General features: G+C 43.6%; 1 protein-coding gene across 1 annotated transcript in view; it reads left to right on the top strand.

The window, feature by feature from the left end:
- The first annotated feature begins 4632 nt into the window (after positions 1-4632).
- LOC126336727 (glutathione S-transferase 1-like) overlaps positions 4633-8873 on the top strand; it is a 136634-nt gene continuing 132393 nt past the window's right edge. Inside the window, exon 1 of the mRNA XM_050000712.1 lies at positions 4633-4708. The gene's annotated coding sequence lies outside the window, so the exon portion shown is untranslated. The remainder of the gene's footprint in view (positions 4709-8873) is intronic.

The following is an 8873-nucleotide window of genomic DNA, read 5'->3' as shown; positions in this document are numbered from 1 at the left end:
GGGAATTACATGTTGCAGTACTGAAGCAAATGCAAAATTTTTGTACGTGTAAAATCCGGTCCGAGGCGTAAAATCTGTTTTGCGTTATTTCAGTTTCACATAAGTGAACTACCAAAATTTTACTAACTATTCAGTTCTTTTCGTATTACTGACATGATCTGCTGTAGCAGAGACAAGAAGGAAACCACAGAAAAATTGCTCCTGTCAGAGCAAGAAAAGACGAACATGCTCATATTTGAAAGACTGACTGAAAAGTTCCTCAGCACCTTTATAAATTTTTCCAAAAGTTTGGTATGCTAACATATTCGCGCGTTTGCATGCTGAGAGAGAAGGAGACAGTGGCAGTGGGAGGGAAACGGAATAGTAATAAATATTGGATGATGGTGTAGACAAGGTTGTGTTTTAGGAAGAGCAAAGGAGACAATAGAAGTGTATAAGAAAGAGAGGGACACAGTGGCAGCTGGGCATAGTTCACAGTGATAGATCAGTGCCACGAGAATGTTGAAGGAGACAATGCCAATGGTAGAGTAATAAAGAGACAGAGAAAGTGGAAATGGGCGAAAGATAGTGGTAATGAGAGATAGAGTCTATGTCAATGACAACAAGGAAGAGAGAGATAATAACACTTTGAGGGGAGACACCAACAATGTGAAGGAATAAATGAGATACTAGCAGTAAGAGAAAGCAAGAGTGAGAATGTGGCAGTGAGAGGAAACAGTAGTAGTAGGACAGAACGAAGGAGACTGTGGCTGTGAGAAGGGAGAGAGCAACAGTTAGAGAGACACAGAGATAATAACTATGAGTTGGGCTTAATGAGTGAGCGAGAATGGGAAATGGGAGTCGATAGGTATGCGCGACCGTTGAGCCAAGAACTAGTCACTAGTGGCTGTGAGCAAGTTACAGTTACGGAAGGAATGACATATGAGTTGCATGTTATACAGAGGGCGAGTATGTTCGTAAGTCAAAACGTTTGGGAAAATTTGGGAAGGTAGAATGAGCCAGCTGGTACTCCAGTTAGAATATTTTAAACATGTGTATATTTTTCTTTTTGTGCTATGTTAGAAACATTTTTTCCGCTGGTAAACAATTATCCGATTTCTCCTCATTCAGGCTGAAGCTTTTATCGGTGGAAAATGATCTTCCTCCATCACAAGAAGTGACAGTCGAATACTTAAATCAGAAGATTTGGGAAACAGTAAAGTCGGATAATTCGAGATCCTTCGCATTTTCACCACCGAAAATTGTTCTAGATTCTCTGTCGAACAAAATAATATCAGATCTGTTTATTTCAACAACCATGTCGATAATAATCATTGTATCCCAAAGAATTCGTGTTCGTTGATTCCAGATCACTCCCTAAGCTCAGATCTAGACTAAAAGAAGACGAGTGTATAATAGCCTTGGAGGGTGAACGGCGATTAGGGCATGACTGCTTTTATGGTTTGCCATAATAGAGCACTACAAAGTAACAAGATCTTATATCTGCTGGATTAATCTCAGGAATCGTCGAAGAAAAAGGTTTCTCGTTTTTTGTGGAAATTTCATATTTTATGGAGCAAAATTGAAAAACGCGCGATTACGCACTAAAGGCAGGAAAATATTATCAAATACAGGATTAAACTGTAAAATATGTCATTGTTGTTGTTGTCTTCAGTCCTGAGACTGGTTTGATGCAGCTCTCCATGCTACTCTACCCTGTGCAAGCTTCTTCATCTCCCAGTACCTACTGCAACCTACATCCTTCTGAATCTGCTTAGTGTATTCATCTCTTGGTCTCCCTCTACGATTTTTACCCTCCACGCTGCCCTCCAATGCTAAATTTGTGATCCCTTGACGCCTCAGGACATGTCCTACCAACCGATCCCTTATTCTAGTCAAGTTGTGCCACAACTTCTCTTCTCCCCAATCCTATTCAATACCTCCTCATTAGTTACATGTCATACTACACTCCTGGAAATTGAAATAAGAACACCGTGAATTCATTGTCCCAGGAAGGGGAAACTTTATTGACACATTCCTGGGGTCAGATACATCACATGATCACACTGACAGAACCACAGCCACATAGAAACAGGCAACAGAGCATGCACAATGTCGGCACTAGTATAGTCTATATCCACCTTTTGCAGCAATGCAGGCTGCTATTCTCCCATGGAGACGATCGTAGAGATGCTGGATGTAGTCCTGTGAAACAGCTTGCCATGCCATTTCCACCTGGCGCCTCAGTTGGACCAGCGTTCCTGCTGGACGTGCAGACCGCGTGAGACGACGCTTCATCCAGTCCCAAACATGCTCAATGGGGGACAGATCCGGAGATCTTGCTGGCCAGGGTAGTTGACTTATACCTTCTAGAGCACGTTGGGTGGCACGGGATACATGCGGACGTGCATTGTCCTGTTGGAACAGCAAGTTCCCTTGCCGGTCTAGGAATGGTAGAACGATGGGTTTGATGACGGTTTGGATGTACCGTGCACTATTCAGTGTCCCCTCGACGATCACCAGAGGTGTACGGCCAGTGTAGGAGATCGCTCCCCACACCAAGATGCCGGGTGTTGGCCCTGTGTGCCTCGGTCGTATGCAGTCCTGATTGTGGGGCTCACCTGCACAGCGCCAAACACGCATACGACCATCATTGCCACCAAGGCAGAAGCGACTCTCGTCGCTGAAGACGACACGTCTCCATTCGTCCCTCCATTCACGCCTGTCGCTACACCACTGGAGGTGGGCTGCACAATGTTGGGGCGTGAGCGGAAGACGGCCTAACGGTGTGCGGGACCGTAGCCCAGCTTCATGGAGACGGTTGCAAATGGTCCTCGCCGATACCCCAGGAGCAACAGTGTCCCTAATTTGCTGGGAAGTGGCGGTGCGGTCCCCTACGGCACTGTGTAGGATCCTACGCTCTTGGCGTGCGTCCGTGCGTCGCTGCGGTCCGGTCCCAGGTCGACGGGCACGTGCACCTTCCGCCGACCACTGGCGACAACATCGATGTACTGTGGAGACCTCACGCCCCATGTGTTGAGCAATTCGGCGGTACGTCCACCCGGCCTCCCGCATGCCCACTATACGCCCTCGCTCAAAGTCCGTCAACTGCACATACGGTTCACGTCCACGCTGTCGCGACATGCTACCAGTGTTAAAGACTGCGATGGAGCTCCGTATGCCACGGCAAACTGGCTGACACTGACGGTGGCGGTGCACAAATGCTGCGCAGCTAGCGCCATTCGACGGCCAACACCGCGGTTCCCGGTGTGTCCGCTGTGCTATGCGTGTGATCATTGCTTGTACAGCCCTCTCGCAGTGTCCGGAGCAAGTATGGTGGGTCTGACACACCGGTGTCAATGTGTTCTTTTTTCCATTTCCAGGAGTTGAGGTATAAAAAAACGAAAATATGCAGTACGTATGAATTTCCTTTTTTTAAGGTCAAAATATACAACTGCACCAAAAAACTCTTATGCTGCCTCTTGCAGTGACATGACACGAATGGTTTGGTTTGCTTAGAATGGGTGAAATTTTATGACTCCGCCCGATAGCGCTCAATTTACGCGATTCGGGGAAATGATAGTGAACATTATATTAGAAGAACGAACTGTGTTTTGACAGGAAAGAGGCAATACGTTATATCAGAATTATAACTCGATTGGCTATAGAATAAAATAAAGAAATATTTAGTTGTCCATTTGGGCATTTCTTATATACCGTTGAGGGTATATGTTATACTTTTTTCAGAAACGCTTTTCTTGCTGAATTTTATAGACCAAACACTGTTTCTATGAAGGCAGTCCGAAAGTGAATTATATACGTAAAACAAAAAAACAAAAATACATGGGTTTTCAGACAAAATGGAAAACATGAGAGAGACTTTTTAAAGTACTGTTTAACAAATCGGACCCCCCTCTCTCTCTGACAAAATCCTGGCCACTTCCTTGATGCAGAGGACGAAGTAATCAATGACCACATGTTAGATTGCATCTCTTACGCCCGTGCCTTCTCCCGACCTTAGAACTGACTCAATTTAAAGTCGGCTTCGTACGTGGGCGCAGTTTGGTCTTTTTCACACTAACAAATCGTCACCAGAGGTGTTTCAAGCTATAAGTGGAAAACAAAAGCTTAGAGCCGTTGCAAATTTTGATTGGGAAGCAGGCAGTTTCTCACTGAGCCACAGAGCCATGAGAGTTGCAGTTATTGAAACATCGCAACACAGCCGTTTGCTTGTGGGCAGCTAATAGTTACCATAGATTTTATGACACGTATGTAGAAGGCTGACACTAACGAACCAGAAACAGTTCGCAAAACTGTAAATGATGTAGCACTTGAAGATGCATTGAGGTGCTGCTTTACTTCATTGATGGGAGGGCTACCTATGTTTGCCATTACAGTAATGTTGTGCAAACAGTACCGTGTCCGTAGAGACATCTATCGGTACCTTCAGTAATCCAGGAGGCTAGCGACTGGACCACTTCCCGCCAAAGACCTTGACGGTAAGTCGTCACAGAAATCCCCACGCTTAGCGGACGAAGTAGTGTTACGAATCGTCAAAAGATGGCAGACCAGTACAGTTTTACAGAAAGAGAGTGAGCTTGGGAGGGGAGTGGTGAAATCGACCGTGTTATGCTGATAGCTCAGTACACCATTATTTTTACATTGCTTGTAGTTAGTGCAGGTGGAGTAGTGTGCGCTGTGCTCTTGTAGACCGATTTTAACGCTCTCAGTACGTATTCCATGTGATAATCATTTGCAGGTAGAAAAACACTAGGTCTTGGTATACTTCTACATGTTTCGTCGGTCATTTTGTGTAATGTACTGGTAACCCAGATGAAATATCGCGTTATAAGTCGAATCTATAATTTTAAAGACAACAGAAGCAACTCCAGATTGTTCAAGACTATTTATTCCTTCCCCTGTGATGTAGGCCTTCTGTGCTGTGGTACGGCATTAGTAACGTCTAACTGGTAACAGTTCGTTTTGTCTACTATTCGTCCAAGACTATTTGGTTGTGCAGTGTGCAAATAGTATGTCGTCACCACAAGAGCGAATAAAATTAGCCACCTTGTCGTACGATGATATTAGTACCCATACCAACATTAACAGTGAATTAATGCATAACACACCCAGTCCCAAACGTACTTATTGCCAAATTCTTATTTGTGTGTACCGCTATGGTGCCTGGTTCCTGATGGGTCTCGAGTTCGGATCGTGGTCCATTCACTCTTTTTTTCAGTTACTGCTCCGTTCATCTCCGGTAGTGGTTTGTTACTGTGAAAAAATTGTTCGCCAGAAATGTCTGTACAGTAGTAATTCATCCACTTTAGACGCCGCCTAATTTTTTTATTTATGGATTGACTTTCAACTGCTATTTATTGACGTTTCACAGAGCAAATTTTAGTTATGAAAAAATATAAGGCACTAAAAACCTTACTGTTTTTCCCCTAGAGTATATAACGTGGGTGAACAATTACGTGATTACTACTTCTGTGCCAACATAGGAAGCATACTCTAAATATTTCGTTCTCGAAAATCAGCTGAAGTGGAATTATCTTTCCGAGATTTATGATTTAGTGTTTGTAAGAGTGAGTGAAAAATATGTGTTCTGGATTTGCCATCATGGTAGAAAGTTATCTGGTCCACAGTGACTGACTGAAAAAAATATTTTACGGCGACGAAAAAAGATATTCAAAGCTTAGAACTTCAACAATGGCTATTCCAGCAGTGAAAACTGAAAGGGCTTCAGAACATACGAAGTGAAGCAAAGAAACTTTATCCGACCATTTCACATTACTTCCAAAACTTCAAGAAAACCTACCTGTAAGACGCACCTAAAGTTTTAAGCAATTTCTTTTAAGATAACACTTTTAGCAGTTTTATTATTCGACTGCAAAGCCAGACTAAAAAAAATCTTAGTTTACAAAACCGAACTGACCTATAAAATCCCTGAAAATCGTCATCTGAACTTTCTTCTTCTTCCTCTTCTTTGTCATCGTAGCCCTCTTCATGTATCTTGAAGAGCCAAAGAAACTGGTACACCTGCCTAATATCGTGTAGCGCCCCTGCGAGCACGCAGAAGTGCTGCAACACGCGTGGCATTGACACGACTTCGTCTGAAGCAGTGCTGGAGGGAACTGACACCATGAATCTTGGAGGGATGTCCATATGTCCGTAGAAGCCACTCCGTAGCAATTCTATACATGTGGGGTGTCGCATTGTCCTGCTGGAATTGCCAAAGTCCGTCGGAATGCAGAATGGGTATGGATGGATACTATATTGGTGGTCTTGCAGCTCTCGAAGAACGAAATTAAAATGAAATCCATACCTTTAGCTGCTTACAGGCGTTGATAAATATCAACGGGAACAGGTGAAAAAGGGTACCCCGGCCAGAACTGGACCCAGGGATCTCCTGCTCACATGGCAGACACTATATTCATATGAGCCACCAAGGACACAGAAGATAGTGTGTCTGCAGTAACGTATCTCTGGCACACTCCCTGTGAGACCCACATTCCCAATTTACTGTCCACACACTACATTTACAGTGCCCCTGCCCAGTATACTTATTACTCGCGGCAGTCAGTCTACCGATTCCCATAAGAGTTCGGACAATGTAAGTGCATTCGCACTGAAGAAGATCACCGGCCGATAAGCCTTACCTATATGAAGATGGTATGTGTTCTTTCGGACAGTTCAAGTTCACTGGCACCATAGACTACAATGACGTAACGTATGCTACACAGTGTTCTGAGTTTGTGGTGGCGAGACGGGAGGGAGAGACTGTTAGCAAGCTTGTGGATCACCAGAGATAGGTTTTCTGTGGCATAGAATATATGGCCATTCTAAAGAATGGCGGGAACTTTGTATCAAACACTAGACATTTTTATATTAATTTCGAGTATAAGACGTGCCTGAATTTTGGAGGCAGCTTTTTCTATACGGTAATAAATGGCTAATATTTCGTATTCCATCGTTCGTCCGTTGTACACACTGCTTCACGCCAGACTGTTCAGAATACAGTACATGAAACGAGCAGTCATACAGGAACGGTATTCGCTTTAGCCACGCGCAAAATAAAAGGGTAGATGTGCTGTTTTGGAGCCGCTTGTCGGACTGATGCCTTGTTTATAGCCTGTAGACGACTAAGCACGCACGCTGTCTCGGAAATACATGGCGGTTACCTGATAATTGGCCACCATCCCCCATACAGCGAGATTCTTATTAACGTTTCAAAGCATCCAATGCTGAGAAGTAATTTAATGTAAGACACATAGGGCCGAAAATATTGGGAAATACCTCAAAAGTGGTTGAACATGTGACGTCATCAGATGACGTACATCGCTACACGTGCAGCAATTGAGCCTGTCGCTCTGCCGCACTTGATCATCGCAACCGAAGGCAAGCATTCATGTAGGCGCGACTCTGGGCCCACGTGTGTGACTTGAGTGCGTGGATCGCGGGGTTCGTGTCTTGCGTCTGGCAAGTAGTATTTTTTTGCATTAGAAAGTTATGTGTTTACATTGATATAAGAATTATTATTTTATTTACCACTCTCGCTGTCCGCTGGCTTATTGCAAAGTACAACAAAAACCCACCGTGTGCGTCACAAGTATACGAGTACAAGCTGCCGAAGTGTGTCGTTACCTGTAAATGACCTACGTGTTCTTTTCTGCGTATGTAAACAAAATAAAAGAAGGTACAAAAGGAAAGAAACAATGAAACATAAAATAAAAACCGCTTTTGATTTGTTACAACGAGGACAATAATTTTGTAGCTTCTACTTTTACAACAGGTCATATTTCGAAAGGTATTCGAAATTTGCGCCGTTTGTTCGAATGCAATTATTGTATCGCTGTGATCCCTTCACAACCACCCCCAACCGCTGCACGTGTGACGAGATGCATCGACTGGTGACGTCTCATTGCCATTTCTTATCCATTTTTTGTCTGTTCCAGACACTTACGACTCTACGTGTCTTAAATTACTACATCGCTTGGGGTTTTTTAAACGACGTTAATAAGAATCAGCTTGTGTCGTCACTCTACTCTCTACATAACAGTGGCGTCATCAGCTGGAGCCACCACGAACGACAAGCGGTTTGAGTTTCCACATTAATAATGTAGCTGTATATGGGCGGAAGAAAAAAACGTTAATTGTGCAATTTTGGTACATACGCTCGTAGATCAATTAGATTTTCCACTGTATCAAACACGCTTGATACAATGCAGCGAACATTTAAAAATGAAATGTATGCTTCTTTGTCTTTGAAGTAAGGCAATAGATAGGAAGACGAATTGGAAATTTTCAAGAACTTGGAACCAGCGAGTAAGGTTTTCTCTGTTACGCGTATATTGTGGCGTCATGATGTCTATGTCATTGATGACAATGACGCAGCTCCTTCAGCGGTATAAAGAAAGCGGCCGTAGCCTATCACGAAAGAGGCACCGTGGAACTCCACAACACTCCCCAGCCAGACGCCACGTATGTTAGATAATGTTCCAACACTCACTCTCCTGATTAGTGACACTAAATCTCCGTAGTGCATGACAAGAATAATTAAGGTTTTCAACGGTAGTAACCAGTCACAAAGTTGCTTTAAAACTCCTGGTTAAGGAATATATTTACTCGTTCAGAGAGCAAAAATTCATTATCAGTTGGCGAACTCATGACGAGGTCTTTAGACACAAATCTGTTGAGGCACCATACTTTGATGTTATGATGAGGAATGGCGTGAATATAACAGAAAGTTTGTTGTTAAAGTGGAATCACCAAACGCAGTTGGATTGCAGTCGGTAACAGGTCTATAGGCCTGTAACACACTTGACGGGGCCTTTGAATAAATGTGTCATTTCTGTTTCGATCACTGTGCATTTCTTTCAGTTGATTTCTGT

Source organism: Schistocerca gregaria, chromosome 2, assembly GCF_023897955.1.
Source record: "Schistocerca gregaria isolate iqSchGreg1 chromosome 2, iqSchGreg1.2, whole genome shotgun sequence".
NCBI classification, from domain to species: domain Eukaryota; kingdom Metazoa; phylum Arthropoda; class Insecta; order Orthoptera; family Acrididae; genus Schistocerca; species Schistocerca gregaria.
The sequence above is the reverse complement of the archived record's forward strand: the minus strand, read 5'-3'. Positions and strand labels throughout refer to the sequence as shown.